Source organism: Haemaphysalis longicornis, unplaced genomic scaffold, assembly GCF_048455015.1.
Source record: "Haemaphysalis longicornis isolate Haplotype H1 unplaced genomic scaffold, Haemaphysalis longicornis Haplotype H1 scaffold_8, whole genome shotgun sequence".
Taxonomy (NCBI): Eukaryota; Metazoa; Arthropoda; class Arachnida; order Ixodida; family Ixodidae; genus Haemaphysalis; species Haemaphysalis longicornis.
Genome location: NW_027526445.1, coordinates 113,654,597 through 113,677,213, shown reverse-complemented (window position 1 = coordinate 113,677,213; position 22,617 = coordinate 113,654,597). Strand labels below are relative to the sequence as shown.

Sequence of the window (22,617 nt, the reverse complement as noted above, 5' to 3'; positions counted from 1 at the left end):
ACAGCTGTGACTATAGTCCCCCGTGCAAATAGTGTTCAGATAGACGCCACACACACGCTCCGAGAATTTTGCCGCGATACCTTTGTATAATTTCCCCCTCAAAGTAGCGGCTATGCTTTCGTGTGAAAGGAGAATTCCTGAAAACTGAGAAAGAAAAAGAAACCTGGATAGTTCCTCATCATGAGGGTAAATTTGCCTAAATGTTTTTGTTATTATCGTCGTTAAAAGGAGAGCCACCGTTTGCTTGCATTAGCCGTAGATTCCTTCAGGAGACACTCCTGTAATCTGGGGCTGTTAGCGAGAAACGTCTCATTGTGTTCTAACACAATTGTATCTTGTCAGGTGTAACGCAGTGAAAAGCCAAAACGAAAGAATTGCGTTTGTCTTCCAATCGTGCTGTGCTAACCATTTTGCAGACCTCGAGTGGCCGAAAACAACGCTCTCATTGGATGCACTCTACGTTAAGCTGTCAGGGTGGCTCAATGGGTAAGGGGTTGGTCTTCTTAACCCAAGGACGCCGCGGCGTCAAATCCTGGCCGCGGTGGCCGCTACCCTGATGGAGGAAAATGAGAACGCCCCTGTGTCACACTTTTGGCGCATGTTAAAGATACTGGATTCTCTTAATTAATACGGGGTTACCATCTACGGTGAGCGTTTTCGCGCAGTTTTAGCTTCGACCCGTACAACTCCCAAAAATTATATTTTGGCACTTGCAATCCACAGTTTAACGCAATAAAAGGGACCGACAATTGTTCGGCCAGTCAGGGAACTTCACTGATGGAAGATCCCGCCCTTTCAGCGAAGCTCTATCTAGCCAGGTGCCAAAGATAACACACTGAGAACCCATATGACTGTACGTCATTGTTACCGCCGCTGCAAAGCAATGCTTGTAATCTACGGCACAGTCTATGTCTACGTTACAAGAGGCCTACTTGCACTGAGTATTTATTTCTCAATTTTTGGCGGTGTTGAGATGCTCGCAAATTTTATTTCCCGCCTAACTACTTTTATTTCTTTAAGTAGGAGTTTTACATTTTTGGTAAAACGTGTCTAAAGACCGCCTACTCTACGAGAGCCTACCCTGTGGCCGACCTTAACGCCTTTCAACTGCATTCACCACGAACCACTAACACACACGAGTCCAGGAATTCTGCTTTTATCACACGCGCCTCTGTGTCAAGGAATTGTTTACTCATTCGGGTTTCATCCGCTAGGAATTTCACGTCAAAACTCTGGCTTCAAAAAAAATAAAACACACGTTTTTAGGTGTCGCTCTTAAACCCTTCAGTCTATCTGACAGAAACCCTACCTTGCAAACTAAAGCTGTCGAACAGTCAGCCGTTTCGAGTATACCTTGACCACAGGGGCAACAGGTATCTCTCTTCCGGCGGCACTTCGAAGCAAAAGGTTTTGCATCACTCTCTTTATACTCCGCTTGTGTTTGACCTCCAGATGAACCTCCACATGTTGCAACCGGTATCTGCTCCGCCGCGGGCGGCTTAAATTGCGCTTTGTTGCGTTTTGTTGGAGCACGCCTGGAGAGACCTTGGGGAGAGAGAAGTTGCCGCTCCTTCTCCATCAGAAACAACTTGGTCCGCCTCTCTCTTGTTCCCTCATAGTGGGTGTGCGTTGCGACGTTTCGCCCTCCTCGCCGACGCAACTGCACGAACCTGCGGCGGCGCGCGGGATTCTCGCGGCTTTCGTACGACGTGCCGCACAACGAAGGACGCCAAGCGACGAGAGGGAACGCGCCACCGCCGCCTTTGGAGATACGTTCCGTCACGTGCGCGCAACCGTTGTGGTGTGCGCGGATGGTCGACCGCTTTCGTCCACTCTAAAGCCGGAGTAAGCGGGAAGCCACGGCGAACACGGTCAGTATTTGACAGCACTACACTCGCGAGCCCCTTACCGTTTATGAGCACGTCACGTGTTGCTCCGTCGGTGAAACCGATTGCCTTTTTGGATGCCGCCGTGTGACATGGTTTATAGCGATGTGCTTTTCTGCTGTTTTAATCTTGTAGCACTAATGAGCAGCGCTCGGTCTTCTCGTCACCCCTTGAGTCCTGTCTTGAAATTCGCCGAAGACATACGTGTTCTTTCCGTTGACAAGGTAGATCGGAAGATAATATTGCACGCAGTGCTGCAGTTGAGGTATACAATGTACGGAACAATGAAAAATTAAGCATAGTTGGTGCCCAACAATAAGTGCGCGTGAAAAAAGTGACCGTGTCCATGCCTCTAATTTTTCTTAGAGAAAAAAACATGTTGGTGATCAATGAATCCATTAATCTATCAATCAGTCGAAAGATTGTCTGATAGAAAGAAGTCGTATTAAAATGTTATAGTGTACAAGTTGAGGTCCCGAACTCGGCAAGCTTCATTGCGTTTGTGACGGCAGTTCCAAGACAGGAGGGGAACAGCGTGAAAGGTGGGCTGGGAGAGCGGAGGAGCAGTTACGTCCCGGCGGCGGCACAAAGCTATTGTATTACCACATCTGCAGCGAAGTCCGCAGGTACGCGGCCTTATTTTGCCTTTCACTAATGCTATACTAAGCGGTTAGCTCATGACGAGTGGCAGAAAACAAAGCTCTCGATGAATGCACTGTACAAGCTATTAAACCCCCGTTGTAGCCGAATAACTAAGGCGTTGTGCTGTTTAGCCCAGTGACGCAGGTTAGATCACTGCCGCGGCGGTGTATGCGACGGAGGCAGGAAACAAATACGCCCTTCCGTCAAGATTTCTTGCACGGTAAAGAGCGCCAGATTGTGGAAATGAATCCAGAGCTCCCATATCGCTGGTGTATTTTGTTGGTGTATTTTGTCTGGAAACCCAATTCTCCTCCGTGGAACAGAAGTATGGTACCCTTGAAAGTCTAGGTTGTAGTTAAGCTGTGTCTAAGTGTAATATAAACAAAGCGGTCAAAGGCTGCTGTTTATGCGGTCACGCTATTGCTAAATTCCAACCTGCGCATTCTTCTGTTAGAAATGCCTCGAACATTGTCCCTTGGGTGCGTTGTCTTTCATAAAGAAACGAAGCCTTCCAAAAGAACCTTCTTAATTGTGGCCATTATTCAAGATGCATTTTATTTTTTAGTCAATTATAAGCAGCTGTAGCTGGTTGCATTCACTTCGATTAACAAATGTGTACAAGTGACACCATACGTAAGTACCTCCGTATGGAGTCGCATTGTAAACACAGTATGGGCCCTAGACCCTGGAAAACCTAAAGCAGTGAAATAACCGCCGTTATAAGCTCAAATATTAATCGCTCTAAAAAGCCCCTGGTGTAAAAGTCTGCGACTAACATCGAAAAATTGTCGTGCAGGCTACCCGCTCGTGTCGCGCGTGGAATGTGCTGAGCTGACGTTTCCTATAAAAACAGGGGAGTTAATTGTAGAGCTCGACCATGCTTGATAAAATTTTGTTTTTAAACCTCCGCCTGCCACTTACTTCCACAGCGGAAGAATGTGAAAACCTGTCTCACGAGCGTGGAATTTGACGTGCGTTCAAAACATGTGGCACAAGGCTTCGAAGCGACGCCATAGTGGGAAAGCTAGTTGACCTATAACAGTATATCAGAGTGTATTGAATAAGTACAAATAAACATCTCACAGCGGCAGCGGAGTTACTTCTAAGCGCAAGAACTGACAAGATAGAGCCCGCATAAGGCCGACATACAAACATTACGCAAATGGAATGTTGTAGCGCGGGACTGGTGGAGATTGCCTCAACGTTTATTTCTACCGAGTCACAGACGTGTAAACGTAAGATAAATCCTTGTGGGAACTTCTGATGATAAGATTGCTTAAAAACAGATATAGCCTCACCTACCGAACATTACGATATAGGAAAATTCAGCACAGGCTGTGGACAACGTTTCGGTTTCGCCAATACTTTATTTGCTTTTCCTTATGTCTGGCCTATTCGCATAAAGTTTGTCTTTCAAGATGCACCACTGTTATTGTAAAAAAGCAGAATTTCGAATTTGAACTGGTTCGCTAACGTATTAGCTTTCGAAGGAGTTCGTGAACCGGTTCCGCCCCGTAATTTAGTGGAAGCGGACCTGAACCGGAACGAAATGAATTCACCGAGAGCGAACCGTAACTCAACCGGTATTTTTTCTGGTTCGTCACATTGGCTGCAAAAGTTAAGCTTCAGAGGGTTGATTGTGGTACGGCAGTTTCTGGGGACAAAATGAAGATCAATAAATATGTGCTACGTGTTTTTATGCTTTATGATAAAAGTCTTCTTGCCATGTTTTTTGCTTCTCAATTTCATCATACCTCTAATGCTTGACACCTAATTTTCTCTCTTGATATGTTGGTTTCGCTGTTTTGGGGTATTAAATTTCCATGGAACTGAGTGAAATGCTGGCCTAGGCTAAGAGGGGTGCTTCTGTTGGCGGCGTTTCCTCTGCTCCGAGCCCAGAAATCTCATAGGCCTTCTCCACCAGCAGTTCACACACGTTTATGGATATTCCGCGGTCTTCAGACGCGCTGCTTTGCCCAAGTGACTTCAAACAAAAATGTTCACTGCTTCGCTGCTTTGGCCGCGCTAAATTAGAAGAAAACGCCGATTGCAAAAAGCAATAATTTTTGGCATCAGTCTGTTCTCCCTCCACGCCTACTTAACCTCCACATACCATGCTCTTCACCCTTTTAGCCCTGATTTTTTTTTCTATAGAAAATTTTTTGTATATGTTTTCTGTAATATATGGACCTCATAAGCTTGAAAACGAAGAATTAAGCTTGTGATGCAAGTAATTAGAAATTCAAACTTTAACTTTTACACCAGCAAATTTTTCCCTTGTTTTCCTGAACTTTGGAAAGCAGTGGGCCCACATACAAAAAAAACAGGCTGGTAGTGCAAGTATTTTTAGATTTACAGCCATGTAATCAAACTAGGACTTCGGTCCTTGGGGTCACCCTTATTTGAATTTGACCATCACTGCAATGCCTTCCTTATTCTAGCGTTCAAGCTCAGCAAAAAATAAAGGCATTCTTGAAGAACTATTACAGAGAAAACTAGCTTGTTTAGTTTTTTCTCAACCTTCTAGACATCTTTAGGTTCAGGTCCTAACTATCGGACGCCACAGCTGAAACGGTTAAACAATGCGAGTACCCGCCCTTTATAATCACAGCTCGCATCAGGTATCCTTTTTTCCCGCGCCGCTGTTAGATTTCCGTTTGTATTACTTTATTCGCTCCCCGCTATTGCGACTGTGTGCTGAGAGAGGCATTGGTGGAGGGGAAATGGGCCTCACTTCCTTTAAAAAAAACCCTCAGTCCGTGTAGTCGCTGTGGCGCTTCGCAGAGTGTTTTCTTCCTCGCCCAGGCAGCCGTGAACTGGCGACGCACGGCAGAGTCTCGTTAAACCCTGGCAGCGCGTGTACAGCGCGTCAGACGCTTTTGACACTACCACGCAGCGCCAGGTCAAAGGACTTCGAAGCGGCCGGAGATGAAACGCCAGCGCCGTACTCTGGCGTGTTGTGCGTAGATGCTGACTCGCTTTCGTACACGTGAAAGGCCGAGTGAGCGAGGAACGACGGAAAACGCGGTCTGTGTCGGGAACCACCAAATTCATGGACCGCTAAGATTTTATGATCCCGTGGCATGTCGCGCCCATGCTGACCCTGGTCATTCATTTGGATGTTGTGCGATGTGGTTCGGGGATTTATTTATTTATTTATTTATTTATTTATTTATTTATTTATTTATTTATTTATTTATTTATTTATTTATTTATTTATTTATTTATTTATTACAGGTTCCTACAGTGTCATAGGACATTACTATAGGGGGGTAATCTTGGAACAGTATACTGTATATAAAGGTGTCAGTAACGACAAAACACTTATTTGCGTATTTAAAGACGACTGTTTTTCTTGGGCTACAAAAAGACGGAATTTTTGGCCTGTCTGTCATTCTGGCTGTACCTCGTTTCAACCGCCCGGCCTATCTTATATCATGCCATCACATATCAAGTCACGAAATACGCCTTATGTTTCAGAGAATATTTTATTGCGGTTGGGCCACGCATCCTCAGTTTTGTTCTTTTAATTTTGTTTTTTAACCTTTCCTTTGGCAATACTACCTTTAGCGAAACCATATCTGTGACAGGGAACAAAACCATGTCTGAGCTGTGACTAGTCTACCGTGCAAGTGGGGCGTAACCGAATGAGCCAATCACACGCTCCTAAGCGTATCGCGTGCGATATAGGCAACATTTACCTTTTAAATGGGCACTGAAGTGATTTTTAAACATTGCGGGATTACTAGCGCAAATTGTAGTCCGGAGCGCATAGGTCATGTTTAGACCAGTATGAGCGCATTTACGCGAATGTATTTACTAGAAAAATCAATCGAAAATGCTGTCGTCCTCTCTGCATCCTCGCCCATTTTTTGCGGCGTTTTCGTGCGACGTCAGGAGGAGATGACTTGACTGAGCTACTGCACGGCTCGCCGACCTTCCGGCAGGGTCAGTCGGCCCAGCGTTTAGTCCGCCGGCCACCGAAGGGTCGTCGCAATTCCTTCGCTCAGTTGAAACGAAGTCATGACACGTTTGTGAACAGAAGAATGTGACTTTCTTTACATTGTTAGTTTGTACACTGTATCAAGCTCCAATCCAAGGTCGCTCCACACAAGCGCTGCACAAGCGCACATGCGACGCTTTGCTGAATTGTAGGCTAGTAGGAAAATCTAAGGCCACTTGAAGGTGGGACAAGAGTTAGTGAATCAATATAGTTACTAAGAAAATAAAATGAACTGATACTTTTACCGTACAGCGTAAAACTAGAGAGCACGAAGCACTTATTTGCGCTGGGAGAACAAGCACAGCGGTTAGCAGCAGGACCACACATTTGCGAACGCTTTTCCATTTAGGAAATGCAATTGCTAGACGTGAAATCTTGTGGAAATTTGTGGGACGCTTACTGCAACAAATAGTCACCTAAGCTGCTTGAAATTCTAAAACTAAATAGAAGTTTAAACTCATTATACATTGTATACCTTATATTTCCAAAATTGGCAGCGTTCGCCCGTGGCCGAGTGGTCTGGAGCACTAGGTATGTCATTTTTCAATTGGGAAGTTCGAATCCTCGAGGGTACATTCTTTTTTTGTAAGTGTATTTTTTCGTTTGCAGCCAATGTTTTCTACTTTGAGTTAACTATTTTTGGGCCGTAACGTTCACTGGTCCACGAACTAGTTAAAAGAACCCGCGCAGGCTGACACTGACGCGCTAGCGAGTTCTCGTTGGCGTGTTCTTGCCATAAGAACCGAGTGCTTGCGGGAAGTGGGCAAAGGCCAGAATCAACAGGCTCTTGGCCTGGGGCGAACACGCTTTTTACGATACAGGCATGAGTTAGACAAGCTCCAAGTGTAGGGGAAAAGCGCATGGCATTTGAGCGTCTGCGGTACGCGGAGGGCGTTCATCTATGCGTAGGCCCCGGCTAGTGATTGCTACGATTCCAAGCCGTCCTGGGAGGCTTATCTTAGGCATTTTACAGCCGACAACATGACCGAAGTGAGGTATGACGATTTCTGAGGTATCGAGAATGCCCATCCAACGATGCGATCGGATGCCAACCATGTTGTTTTACAGAACCGAAACAAATAAAAAAATTCCCCCGCACCTCCCCGAAAGGAATCGTGCAGAAATGCGAATGCATTGGGTGCACCTATGAGTGTGTTGCGAGTAATGGCGTAATTAATGACGAGAGTGTGAACGTAATCATTTATTCATCAGCACCTGTTTGTGTTATCGTTGTACCTAACGGCCACAATCACTGCCTTGTGATCGCTAAAGTGCACGGTCAAAGGGTCTTTGAGAAGCATACGCGCGTCACAGTTTCGCGTAAAGACCAGATCAATGCAACTCCCGTGAATGGTAGTGGGGCACGTGTCGAAGCCGGCAGAGAGACAATGCTTAGAGTGCCTGGTCTGCATGTACTCGACCAGCCACTCGCCACTCTCATTGCGCACGTCAACGTTGAAGTCGCCAACCAAGACCAGCACCTGTTTGTGTTATCATTGTACCTGACGGCCACAATCACTGCCTTGTGATCGCTAAAGTGCACGGTCAAAGGGTCTTTGAGAAGCATACGCGCGTCACAGTTTCGCGTAAAGACCAGATCAATGCAACTCCCGTGAATGGTAGTGGGGCACGTGTCGAAGCCGGCAGAGAGACAATGCATAGACTGCCTGGTCTGCATGTACTCGACCAGCCACTCGCCACTCTTCTTGCGCACGTCAACGTTGAAGTCGCCAACCAAGACTATGGGGTCAGAGGGTTTGGAGCGCACGCGCACACTTTCCATAGCCGCGTCCAGCGGCGCGGCAACGGCGTCTCTAGCGAGGTTGGGCGCGAGGTACACGGTCACCACAAAGACTCCGTCTCCGGTGTAGGCAAGGGTGTACAAGTCCTTGTACGGAGACGTGTCTCGAACGGGAGACGTGGCAACGGCGTGCGATATCAAGTTCCCATACACGTTAGACACGAGACTAACACCGCAGTACTCGCCGTCCTTGCCGCTTCGAGCAAACTAGTACAGCTCGCTTCAAGCGCATGCGTTCGGCATTGAGCGCGGAGAGATAACACCTGCGGGCGCACGCCGACGGAGCACGACAACCCCCGACTGAGAAATGCATTCGCATTTACGACGACGACGACGACGACGACGAAGGCAGAACTACGAGGCGCGCGCTCACGTGCGCTCGCGCTGGAGGAATGCAGGCGCACGCCGCTCGATGGACGCAAGACAACCCCCGACTAATAAATGCATTCGCATTTAAAACTTGTTTCAATGCTAACGTTGAACATCGTCCACTCAAGGTCATCTCCTCCCGTCGTGACAGCCTTTAGTTGGTGCGGCCGCCGCAGACCGCGCATGGTAGCTTTTAAATGCAGAGCATTTCAGTAACTCACGATGTCACCCGCGTTGACGTCCGTAGTCCGCACGCACCCCTCCCTACTATATAAAAAAAAATACTATCCGGCGCCCGGTTTCGATCCCTCGACCCTGCGGGCGGAACGCCATGTACATGGTGCTCTACCCACTGCGCCACAAAGGCGACACGGAATGGGGCGCTACGAGCGCGCCTTATATCGTTGACTCATTCAAATTACTTCTGACGAGCGCTCTCTCGTCAGCAGTTGCCACAAGTGCAACAACATTAACGTAACGCAAACTACTTAACGTCGTGCGCCCCCGGAAATGCTCTGCATTTGATCGTGCCCCTCTCGAGGGGGATGTTTCACTGCGTCTTCTCTCGGTCGCGGGACCCGTGGCGCCATCTGGCGGAGGCGCGTCACAACTCGTAGCACTTTCTTTGAAAAAGCGCCTCGAAAGCGCGGCAAATATGAAATAGAGATGACGCGCTTTCGAGGCAATCCGCCGACGCGGCTGCTTCTTGCTTTCGACAGCTCCACGCTTTCTTGTTTTCTTTCACTTCACCCACGATCATTCAACATCATCGTCAGAGGAAGTTGGCTTTCCTGCAGGGCGTATAGACGTAAATCGCTTTTAAAAAAGTCGCATGAGGCTGATTAGAAATTTTGTAAGTTGGTTTCTTCGATTACGGCCGATGTTTTCTAAAGTGAGTTCACCATTTTTGGGGCCTAACGTTTACTGCTCCACGAACGAGTTCGCAGAATGCGTGCAGAGTGACACCGACGCGCTAGCCAGTTCTCGCTGGCGTGTTGTTGCAATAAGCACCGGCTGCTTCCGGGCAGTGGGCACAGGCCAGAATCAACAGACCCTTGGCCTGGTGCGAACACGCCTTTTTTCTTGGGGAAGCGGTGTTCAGCCGAAGCACTGCAAGTGACCGGCCACAGAATATCCGTATTCTTGTGGCAGTTGATGTTCGAAAGAAGACCGGCCGGAGGGCAGCTGCCGCGCATCTGCTCTTTTAACGGTGAACCACACTTTGGGCGGCAGAATACTGGTTTTCTTAGGGCAACCGGTGTTATAAAAAAGACCGGCCGGCGTACGGATCCAGAAAGCACGTTTTTCTTTCAGTTAGTGGTCTTATGCCGAATTAGGCAAGCGAACGGTCGCAGAATATTTGGCAACTGGTGTTCAGGAGGAAACCAGCCTACGTAAGGTCTCAGGTTATACGTCATTTTTTCGGAATACGGTGTACAGCCGAACAAGGGCACGCGTCTGGGCGCCGAGAATTCATGCACAGACTGGTCTGGAAGGAGACCGTGAAGAAAAAGCTGTTATGGAGCCGAACGACGCAGACGCGTTTTGAATTCGCTCGGTGTTTTTGCGTTTTAAATGAACGCGCTTCGTTTGTCAAGCAGTAATGAGTGTTCTAGGTGAACGACCAAGGTGCAAGGACTCACTGGACATTACTAGGGAACCTTTTCTTCTTTCGCGCTTTATAAAATAATTACCGACTTATCAACGGGATAAACGATGAAACGTGTGCTAATTTGAGCTAGTCTACGCAATGCTAGCAAAATCGGGAGCTTGACAAATTCATTTCAGTGCGCCATTAACGTATCTGCCATTTTTGGGGCGACAAGATAAGTTCGCGGTGGCCACAAAACACAACACCGCCAAAGTTCTCTATCAAAAAAGCTAATTCGCTCAATAGCTTTATCTGGAGCGAGAGTACAATTTTTTCTTGTACCAGGAAATCATTATCACAGAGGAGACTCCTGTAATCTCGAGCTGTGGGAGAGATTTTGCTCATTGTGTTCCCACGCAAGCGTACCTTGCTATCTGTGACGCCGCCTGAGGCATAAACTGAAGTGTTTGTTTGCCTGTCAAGCTTGCGATACGAACCCCTTTGAATGGTACTAGGGGCAGAAAACGAAGCTATCGTTGCATGCAGTCGATAAATTAGCCCGAGCAAAAGAACAAATTATTTAAAAGGCGCAATTCGCTTTTAAAGCAGCCGACGTTAACTCTCAGTGTAACTCTAGTAGTTACCGGAGTGCCAGAGATTGAAGGCTTCCAGCTGAAAGTGCTGTTCATCATTGTTACACTGTTGATAAAGAATGCCTAAATGGACAGCCAGGCATTATGAGGGAGAACAGCATAAGATAATAAAAAAAATAAGCGGGAATTACCCCGAATGACTAGTTCTCACTCAACATGTTCATACGGGAAACGTAAAGTGTAAATGATACTTAGTATTCTTCATTTTTCTAATTCTGGCTTCTAAACTTTGGTTGAAATGTGTTTAAATCGCACCTCAGCTCCGAGAGCTGTGGATGCTGTGTCCTTCGTTCAGAGCCCACGAGCTTCACCAGCACACACAGAGCACACACCATTGCCACACACGTTTGTGTATTCCCCCTACACCAGACGCGCGGCTGTATCGTGTCAGAATTTAGACAAAACTTGCGCTTCTTCGGCTTTTCCTCGCAGATGAAATTTGTAGGAAACCGTCACTGCAAACGAAACGGCCCGAAGGTACCGTTTCTGACATCCGCCCCTAAACCCTCCGCTCCTACTGAAATCCACACCCAAAGCATAACCTCCCAACCTAACATCTGCTGACGGATCACCCTACAGCTTGTAAGCAGTACAGCGTGTAACCGCTTGCACAGCTTGTTTTATTTCGCTTTGTTGTATTTAGCTCGCATATGGACGTCGTGAGTGTGTGCTACGTGAAACACCTGGAGAGAGGGAGGTGCCCTCTTTTCGAATAAAAATAACGCACACCTCCGTCCTAACCGTCTAACGGGAAGCTTTCTCGTGGTGGGTCATTTGGTTAGAGAATCCCACACTGAGAGTATGGGCTCTCTGGAGATGCGCGCCACTTTTCCTGAATATCCACAGCAACTCTCGGTTGTGCGCTCGGTAGGCCTAACACTTGGTTTTGGTTGTACGGCGACAGCCGGTACGTCCTGCTTGGCGTGCGCTCCTCCCACGTCGAAATGAAACAAATCACAATGAAAAAAAAAGAATTTGAGCAATCTTTCAGACGCCGGCTCCACAACGCGAGGGACGCAGGTTCGATACCGGCCACGGGAAGGGTTTTTTTTTTTGTTAACTTTACCCGAAATCATTCATCATCTTCATCAGAGAAAGTTGGCTTTCCTGCAGCGCGTATTGGCGCACAAAGGCAACAGTAAGGACACTAAAGCTGTGCTTCAGAATTATATAGTCGCTCCACGTCCCCCGGTAGGCGCGCGGAATCGCTGTGCGCTACTTAGCCCTTTCGCCCTCACCTACGCACCGATGAACCCGTGACGCCGCCACGACGTGGCAGAGTTGGCCGAGTCTCGTTTGAACGAGCGCGCCGTTTCGATACAGCGCGTGACACGTGGCCTTGGAGCGGCGGAAGAGAAAAATCTCCCGCTGTACTCCGAGACCAGCTGCCGTACGTGCGCGCCAACGTCCTGTTGTGCGTGAACTCTGGGTCGCTTTCGTCCACGCTGAAGGCGGAGTGAACGGGGAACGACGGCGATCACGGTCAGTGGTCGCGCAGCGCTCCACTTATGGGCCGCTTTCTTCTTACGAGCCCGTCGTGCGTTGCTTCAATAATTAGCCACATTGGCCGTATCGGTGTTCACCTGCTGTTCGTGGACGCGTTTTTCTTTTTTTACGGCGAAGCTGTCTATACCCATCTTTATGAAAATTGCTGCGCCCGCGGGCACCGTCCGCGGACACCAAAACGTTAGCAAAGCCAACGTTTTGGTGAGTGCTCGGTAGCTTTCAATCTATTCTAGGTTTGCGAAAAAAAAGTCACACTAAAATTTGCTGCAATGACGACTCCGCCGAATTCCGCCGATGTTTTTAGGGTGCGAAGCAACTTAGGGGCTGGGTCTGTCGCCGTTTCATGGCGTCTTCTCATGTCGCTCTTAAAAAAACCGGGATACTCGTTTACGGCTCGCGCTAGAACGTAACGCGTACTCAAAAACGCACCGGAACATTCGTTTTCCAACGCCCCGCGCTAGAATGCTTCCCACTCCAAGCAAATACCTCTACCCCCAACGGCTTCATCTCCTTGGGAAAAAAATTCACAGCATATCCACGGGGTGAATGATGATGAGTGGGCGAAGCTCCTGAGGGGAAATCATCGGTAAAACCGTGACTCTTCAGTGAAAGTTCGCCCACTACATCTGTGTCCGAACGTAACGTCTAGAAAGTCTCGCTTAAATCGCGCGTCGGCACCTTGGGGCTGAGCTCGCCTGATGCGTTTTGCAGACGCCTCACGAGCTCTCACTGCATCGGGGTCTGCCTGCCGATACGCGCGCTTTCTCGCCGCTTCCCGTTCTCTGACGTTTTGGAGATCCTCTTCGCGCCGCAGCCGTGCCGCTTCGCGTACGGCAGGGTCCTCGCGCCGTTGCCGTGACGCTTGGGCCTCTCGTTCTCGAACGCTGGGATCTTGGCGGCGTCGTCGCGCAGCCAGACGACACGCTTCGGCCTCCCGCTCTCGTACGGCAGGATCTTGGCGGCGGCGTCACGCAGCTTCACGGAGCGCTTCTGCCTCGCGGGCTCGCACATCTGCAGCCTTATCCATCGGGCGACTCCGAGCGCGCGCCAACAGCGAACGGATTTTATTACAACGCTCCCCGCCATCTAGTAAACAATCCAAGAACTAAACTAGAGGTAGCCACGCCATCTAGTAAACAATCCAAGCGCATCTTTTCATCATACACAAGTACCGCCATCTAGTAAACAATCCAAGAACTAAACTAGAGGTAGCCACGCCATCTAGTAAACAATCCAAGAACTAAACTAGAGGTGGCTACATACATACGTTGAGGATGGACAGACCCACGCCTTACGGAGCTTCGCCCCTAAAAGCGCCAAGGATACATGTATACACGCATGCTTCACCCGTCCCCAGGTTTCGTGTTAGTGGAGATTGCCCTGGATGTTTTACCGTGTCATAACTATTTCAAGGTGTATGTGTTCACTGTAACAAAAGTACCCTCTGCTGCTGATGCATGAACGTCTACGGATATTGGGGTTGCAGGAAAAGGCTTTGACTTGTTTTATCAAAACTACCCCGAAAGAAATTATGCTAGAATAAGTTTGAAATTAACTGTAAGAAAGTTTGTGTATTTTTTCGATCAATTAAGCCTAGGTGTATTCTGGCTGGAGAACAGTGAAATTTTTTTCTCAATTCTATCTATCCGCTTGGCAACATCATACTGTGGCATCATAGACATATTGGCACTAACTCAAGCCAAAGAAAGCTACAAACACCCACGTACGCTCAATTAAAAGGAATGTACCGATTGTCAGAGAGTATTACAGTCCTGTATAACATAAGATATTTTGCGTATTAACTGTGATGCAGAGTTACCTGCGGATAACATGATTCCAATAACTGATATAAGACCTGATCTGACTGTTGATGGGGTTTCGACTGAAGGAGGAGGAAGAAAAATTACTGACCACATGAGGAAGTTTTGGAGCACGTCAGTCAAGACAGCGTTTCGACAGAAGATACTCCTTTATTTTCTTTTTTTTTTTCTTGTAATACTTTCTGTGAGCCACCCCTTAAAGGAGCCATGAAGAGAAAACACAAGTTTGGTTCATTCGAAAGATTGCCTCGTTAGAACCATAACGACACCACTTATAACGCAAACTTCGCTCAAATAAGCTACATAATTAGGAAAAACGGGAATGGTCATGCGACCCACCAGCTCATTTCCCGCAACAGAACCTATGCCGTCACATGGGCTAAGCTCTGCGATTGGCGGAGGCCGGCAAAAGCAAACGCATGTTAGGCAGGGCTTACAGTTTGCATAGCGAGCTAAATGCCCGTGAAACATACTGCACATTCTTTTTATGACAAAGAACGGTGGAGTAAACGGTTGAAGTTCCGAACGAACACGCAAGCGTGTGCGCCAATGCGTACGAAACAACCGCCTGGCCGAGCTCGACATCTCGCCGTCGCGCAGACGAATTTTCGGGTTCGAGGCGCTCTGACCTTGGAGGAAAAATGCCGTAAACACCGCGCATTGACGCTCGTATCTTTCTGGTCGAAGCAGAGAGCTCGCGCGAACGGCTTTCCACACACGACACCGGCCAACTGGCATAAGCGATACTGCTACTGAAGTTGAACTATTATTAACCGTAATAAAAAAAATTCCCCCGCATTTCCCCGAGGGGGAGAATGTGAAAGTGCGAATGCACGGTTGTCGGCCCGCTTGCGGCGCTTGCGCTCGGCCCCCGCAGCCCACCGCCTCGCCGCCTTCTCTTCCATCTCTTCCATCGGGTTTGTAGTATCACGTGTACACCACGCAGTTATCAAGCCGCTATAACGCCGCTGAGTCGCCAACGCACGCCGCTGACGACGTAGTTTGAATGCGTTAAAGATATAAGGCGCGTCACTAACACTGATATCACCGTCGCGTCCGTGGCTTGGTCGGTAGAGCGTCGCGCTGCGGCCGCAAAGTCCTCGGATCGAAACCTGGCGCCGGATGCTGTTTCTTTATAGAGGAGCACTGCGGACGCCGACGCCGCCGCCGCCGCCGACGCCGGCGGTGGATGGTTTGGGGTCGCTTATAAAGTGCATTCGCACTTAAAATACGGCACATACGTACCAGTCTGTATTCGTCCGTGGCGACGGCGCTGACGAGGCAGCGGTGCCGACGGCAGGGCGTTCGTCTGTTGTGGCTATCGCGGAATGGTCGCTTTCCCGTCCACCGCGTATCCCACAACTCTTGCCGCTCGTGCACTTAGAAGCGTTGAGCGTTCAAGTGGTGTGAGGTTGTTAAATGCAAGCCGGAGCTCCTCGGCGAGAGTTTTGTTCTCCGGATCAGGCGATTCCATGACTAGGGCTGCGGGTGCACTAGGTTTTACTAGCATTTTTAAAATGGCCGCCGTCTCGGTCGACTCCCGCGTGTGGGTGCTATATGGAGTCGACATACTAAGTATCTGTTTCATGGACCGGCCCGTGTGACACCATTGCTCACGTCACCAAATGTGCAATTTTAGCGGGAGATTTAAAATTTTGGCTTAAATTGCCTTATTTCTCAGTGGATAAAGCATCATTTGCTTCCGGAAAGCGCTTGGGGTACTATGAAACACCTAATCTTTCGAATAAAACAAACTTTTGTTTTCTCTTCATGGCTCCTTTAATATCCCTCCGCAATGAAGCGGATAAGAATCTGAGATTACTTCATAGCAGGTGCGCGTCTCGTCCACAGAATTTTCTTCTTATCAATCTTTACGCTTGACGTTTCCTTCGGCAATCCCAGACCTACAAATACCTAGACCTGTGACACGGAATGGCCTGTGACACGGAAAAAGAACAATTTAACAGCTGCGACAAGCCCGATGCGCAAATGGGGTTCATACAGGCGCCAATTACGCCTTCCCACACCTATCGCACGTGATATGTTGCCATCCTCGCGCTTTCAACCTTTCTGCCACTCCTCGCGGGCGACAGTCCAAGTCCGCGAGTACGGAACAAATGATAGCTGAACCTTACATTAATAGAGCGAATTCTCTGAATAGCTTTGCCGCTAGAACAAACCCCGACCTTTTCTTGCATTAAATGAATAATATGGCAGAAAGACTCCTCTAATCTCGGGCTGTTAAGAGCCAGAACTGGTTCATTGTGTTCTAACACAATCGTATTTTTTCAGCTGAAACGCCCCTGGAAGCCCAAACTGAAGTGTTTGTTTTCTATATCAGCCATGTGATACGAACAATACTGCACCTTACGAGTGGTAGAATACAAAGCTTTCTGTGAAGAAATTTCATCATTTATTCAGAAACAAAGGGCGTATAGCTTACAAGGCACTTTCACTTCTTCGGCACGTCGGTCGGTGCCCTCACTTTGTTAAGAGTCAATACTAACGAACGCTTAGTAAACAAGGTACCAGGGATAGCAGGCTTTAATCGTTTTTAGAGCCGTACGTAAGCAAAGCTGAAAGAAGGACGACTGAGGATAAGAACAAACAAAAGAAAGTGGCTCGAAAAGGATAACTAAAGGGTAAATCTATTGCACCGGGAGGCAAGAAGTGCAAGGACATTTGCAGGCAGGATTGCGTTGAACAGAATAAGTGGATGTTCTGTGCGGAGTGCGCGCAGTAACGCAAGCGGGCAAGTATGATTTCAGGGCGGCTTCTTTTTCATAAAGCCGGAGTTCTCACACCTAGCATTCCAGTTCCTGGTAGTTCCAGGCATTCGTTTGAAGCACCCGGAATCTTCGAACGGTTCACCCTTCTGATCACACGGACGCAGTGAACATTCCCGTTCACGGTGGCCGTTTTTCAGGTGGAGGTGAAAGCAAAAAACTGGTGTGCATGTATGGAGCTCTCGGCGCACGTTCGAAATCCCCAGGTGATCAAAATTAAACGGGAGCACGCCACTACGGCACGCATTATAGCCGAATTCTAGGGGCCCCGCAATAAAGTTTCAAAATTCTAATTTCGAGGATATCAACGCATCTACAACACCATCAGGAGGTGTTGAAGAAGTGGGGGGACCCACCATTCCAGTTTTTTCATCTTTAAGTATTCGTCCTCCGTTAGCTGTATTTTTAAAGTGAAGCTGTCTTGTGCTAGGTAGTCAGCAAAATTTCATGAGTTAGCAGGTCACGATCACCAAGAATCGCACATCCTAGTTTCAGAGCGGGCGTAAAATGCTCTGCAGCTCTCAATGTAATTCCCCTATCTAGAAAAAAATCGTACGAAAATAGTCCGCTAAGATGATTCACACGCCAAGATTCAGTTGCTTGTTTTAAGCAGTTCGCAGTAAAGTTGTAAACGATACAGAATTACCACCTGCTGCGAATTCACGTCCATCTACGGAAGGAGTATGGTAAATTCATCGTATAATTAACTGAATGTGGTTATCCACCAATACAGCTTCTCCGATCTTCCAGTTGTACAGTAGTCGAAGGGCTCTAATTTTTTTTTTGTAAAACACATAAGCAACGGACTCACCCATGCTCACAGTCCCACCAAGTATCGTCTATTGTTCGCATATAAAAATTATTTGGAGGTGTAATATTAAACTACACTACGATGTTCATAATGAATAGGCACACAGGCAAATTTTTTTATTTTTTGGAAGTGTGCTCTTCTTAGTCGCTATAGTTCTTGCTCCAGTATTTTCGGTTTGGGCACCTAGACATGTCGGACCGAAATAATGCACTTATAGGGCAAAAACTGATGATTTATTTTCTTTTTACTGCACAGAGCGTTTGGAACTGCATAGGCGGCTATTTTCTAGCTGGTTCAGAAGTACTGCACATGCAATACGACATAGGGGTGTGGCGGTATACTGCCTGTAACGTAAGAACGAGAATATGTACGCACGTGTTTGGAGAGAGAATCGTGTACATATAAACAAGGATTCAAGTTTGTCGAAACTTTTTAGCATTGTGACTCTTACCACATTTCAAGCGATTCGCTAGTGATTTCAAAATATCGATTTCTGGCCAATCACGAACATACAACCCGCATTATGCTAACCTTAACGCGCTGCCATAGAACAACACTGAAGTACTCCTCTACGCCTCTCAAAATAAGCTGCTATAAGGTATACTAAAACCAAAACGGCACAAAGCTGGCGTTAATGTGGTCGCACTTTTAGCAAACTTCAGGCTCCGCTCCGTACAGTTAGGTATTCTGCAAAATAATCAGACCTAAAAGTTTTCGCTTTCACGAAAGAGCGAAAAGTGCCAGTGAAATCCTAATGCGAAAATGGAAGGTGACCTCGCATGACCACGGCGCTGTCACAAATGAAAACCTCCGGAAACGAAGAGCAAACCAAAGCACAGCAGCCGCGTGTAAGTGATGAGTAATAATTACCTAGGTAAATTAATGCATATTTAGTCATTCACATTATTATTAGTACAGATAATTAGCGGTAGTATGGTGAATAAGAGGAATTCCGATGAATTGGGACTTAGAGCAATGACTAATGAGGGGGATTAAGGTGGATTGAGATGAATTAATATGTACCAGGGTGGACTAAGATGTATTAACTTGAATTCGTTTGTAATCAAGGGGTATTTACATGAATAGCGGTTGATTAAGATGAATTAAAGCGGGCTAAGATACGGGCTAAGGCATAACACGATGAATTAAGATAGATTCAGATTAATGAGGGCGGCTTGACATAGATTAATGCGGATTAGGGAGGATTTGTATGGAAAATTGCCTGCCTGGTGTGTTGGTGGCTGGACGTACATGAGAAGGTATTCGTCACAATATTGCTCAAGGCTTCATGTGCAAAGCCACTAACGCAGTACCCGGGAAAAAGTTTTATATGGTGATAGTTCACGGAACATTTTTTTCTGGAAAAAATCAGCCGTTGTATTCTATGACATTCACTACGATGAATTAAGTGGGGTCGGGCACAATTTCGGGACATAACGTTCTGTGATGCAAAGAGTGTAACCCCTGACCTGAAAAACTCAAAGTGAGAAAATGACGATAGTTGTGCGATCTGAAAAGAATCTCGCTAAAGAGGTCTTTCAGTCACGTTGAAGGCAAAACATTGAACAACTCCCGTGGAGCCTCTTCGCCCGAGTGCTTGCTCACGTTGCGGCGGAAATATACACAGCTGCAAAATCCATTAAAAGAAGAAACGTCATTCCAGTTCGCCCTTGCTTGCAAGGTCTTTCTCTTTTCAATCTGAAGCCTGCCACTCATTCGCACAACGCAATTAAGAAATACCCATGCATTTAAACTTTGACGCGCGTCTAAAACAGCACGTGGCTTTAAGTAACCCGCACAACTCTCCTACGCGACGCGGAATTCTGGGAATGTTTCTTTTTGTTCAGGCGCGGCCTGCTGTCTGTTTCGGTTGGCAGCGTGAGCTCCCGGTGTAGGACTGCCGCATTCTTCACTCGTACACGATAAGGAAGCCATGTAGGCAAAATACATGTTGGGTTCATTGAAAGGACTTTTCTTCCCCGACAACAATGATACCAATTTTATCGCAGACTTCAGACAAGTAATCGAGTTCTGAAAGAAAAAGCTGTCTTTGCTCAGCTAACCCTGGATATCACGGTTTTTATTGTATGTTTTTTCCTATGCCCTTGCCTCACAAATCCCCCAAGGCATTGGCAGTATTTTGATATAAATAAATATGTAATATATAAGTATCCAAACGAACGCTTGGCGTCGCCTAGTTAAGTCTTGGTTTCACTTTATTAACTTTTGAAAATTGCGCCCACCTCCCCGCGAGGGGAACGCTGTGTAGATGCGACGGATCGTGGGATTCACTTGGTGTTTCCGTTGGATTGATTGGGTAGCTTCTAATTATAGCACATCTGCTTTTCGGAGTTTAGCGTGAAATCCTCCACAGCGGGAGGGAAGAGGGTTAATACTCGCACGTGCGTTCCCAATTAACAGCGTGCCTGGTTTCTTTTATGCTTGTTATTGACTACCTACAGCACGAATGCAGCTACACGGTGTTACAGCTGCGGGGGATGGATGCTTGGTGGGAGTTGCTGCGGTGCTTGAATTGCACTTCGCAGTATCTTGAAGTACTTTATTCAATGGCAGAAAGAAAATAACATCAGATCAAGTGGTGGATCTTGAGGTGTGCTTGAGCATCTCGCTCCTTCCATTGTTCAGTTTTTTAGGCATATCTTCGCCGTCAAGCACACTTCGTATTCCTTTGTCGTCTACTTTGCCCAATAGCCGCACACTCCACTTCACAGTACGCATCAGCGCTGATAAACAGTGACAGCAGGGATGCCTAGCTCGACCACTTATCCGCAGCAGGAGCACGTAGGCGGAAACTGCTCAAGCTACGAGCACACGTAAAGGCTTACGAGTGGGGAAGGGCCGGGAAGCACAACAGCAAACAGGTCTTCTTGCCGATATCGCCAAGAAGACGTGCCTCTTTGTTTTCATACCTCGCTATTTATAATTTACATCTTGCTTTTATTTATATTATCTTTAAAATTTTGAAATATAGTCTATTTTCGCCCTGTGACACTTGTTTCCATGGCACAGCGACGCATCTTTGTTGGCGGAGTGACGCGGAAATTTTTCAGACTTGCCCTTGCACTTGCTTGTTCATTAATAAAAAAAATCATTCGTTAAATGGCCCTAACTAATCTGGGCCACCGTTCTGCGGCCTGTGCTACAAAAGTCAGCCGATATATCTACCTCTCTGAGAGGCCGTCACTTACTCTGAAGCAGTAGGTCTCCAGTACGAATTTCGACATGACCAGGGGTCAGCCAGTCCTCTCAGAAAACGCTGCAGGAGACAAATAAGGTGGTAGGTCTTTTGGGGGCCCGAAATAAGAGAACAGCAAAAAAAAAAAAAGCGGCGCAACTTCCTTCCCCACAGAAACAGCTAGGGGATCTTATATCCTGGGTACGGTATTACCAGAGTCCTTCAATGCATTGAAGGACTCTGGTATTACTGAGCATCGATTTCTCGGCACGCCAGCTGTTTTTTACATGGAGGCGTTACACAAACACCCCGATATGCGGAGATGTGCGCCTACGTGGAGAATATATTCGATGTGGGAGCTGACTTTATCTTCACTTGTGGATGTGTCATTCTTAAATAGACAGTTACTGGGCTGTAAGCTGTTCTCTGTAAAAATCTTTCTGTCTCTCTCGATCCCAACCAAGCCTTTTTTTTAAATACAGACACATTTGGTGTCTGCCTTTGTTCCTTAACAAAATTTTCCAGTTACATCCTGATTAACGACGCCCTCTTGTGTTTTCTTGCACACTTGGAGGTGCAGAGAGCAAACTTTAAGTGTGTACCTAAAATGTATTTGGTCTAATGGTAATCCAAACATAAGGTTACTGAAGCAGAAGGCAACAAAACGTACGGGACTACTTCAAGCAGAGAACGCTACTTGCCGATCTTTCATTCGTGTTTTTTGTAGAAGTGCAAGCAAAATTTAGATCTCGAAACACGCGTGAATGTTCTGTAAACTACGAAATTCCCTTTGTTTTCATCCACGCCGCTTGGTACGGCGCCGATGTATCCGAAAAAGCAGAAAATTATCGCCGCGATTAACAGCTGCGTGTGCCTGTGCGAAGGGCAGCCAATCTCCGCAGACGCTGACGTCACGTATGCCCGAAGGAAGATAGATCAATCGATTGATTGATTGATTCTAGGGTTTAACATGCCGACACAACGCAGGCGATGAGGCGCGCTGTAGTGGAGGTCTCCGGATTAATTTCGGCCCCCCGGGGATCTTTAACGTGCGCCGCAATCTCGAACGCACAGGCGTTTTTGCTTTTCGCCTCCATCAGAAAAGCGGCCGCCGCGGACGGGAATCGAACCCGTGACCTCGTGCTCAGCAGCGCAACCCCTTAGCTACTGAGCCACCGCGGCAGGTCAAAGGAAGATCGAGGGATCCCTTTCCAATACCTTGCCTGTATTGATGGTAACTGATGGGGTACCTGCTCATTTAGAGGCGCAATGGGTGTCCTGGCCAGGCGAAACAGAACAAACTAACAGTGCGGTATAAACGTGACGTTTAGGGATACTAGTATACGTATAAAATACGTATAAAAAAGGTCGCCACAGGTACGGCGATAGCAGGATCTTGTGCAGATTAGGAGGTCATGCTTCCACATCTAAATGCATTTTGAATGAATTCATCACGGTGCTAGCAGACAGAAAACATGATTGCGCGAAAACAATTTTCTCGTTGAAGTAGTATAGCGGGAACCAATACACGAAAGTAATAGCTGAAATTATTT

General features: G+C 47.3%; 1 protein-coding gene across 1 annotated transcript in view; it reads left to right on the top strand.

Moving 5' to 3' along the window:
* The first annotated feature begins 1,621 nt into the window (after window positions 1-1,621).
* LOC144149597 (ATP-binding cassette subfamily G member 4-like) overlaps window positions 1,622-22,617 on the top strand; it is a 73,760-nt gene continuing 52,764 nt past the window's right edge. Inside the window, exon 1 of the mRNA XM_077681236.1 lies at window positions 1,622-1,871. The gene's annotated coding sequence lies outside the window, so the exon portion shown is untranslated. The remainder of the gene's footprint in view (window positions 1,872-22,617) is intronic.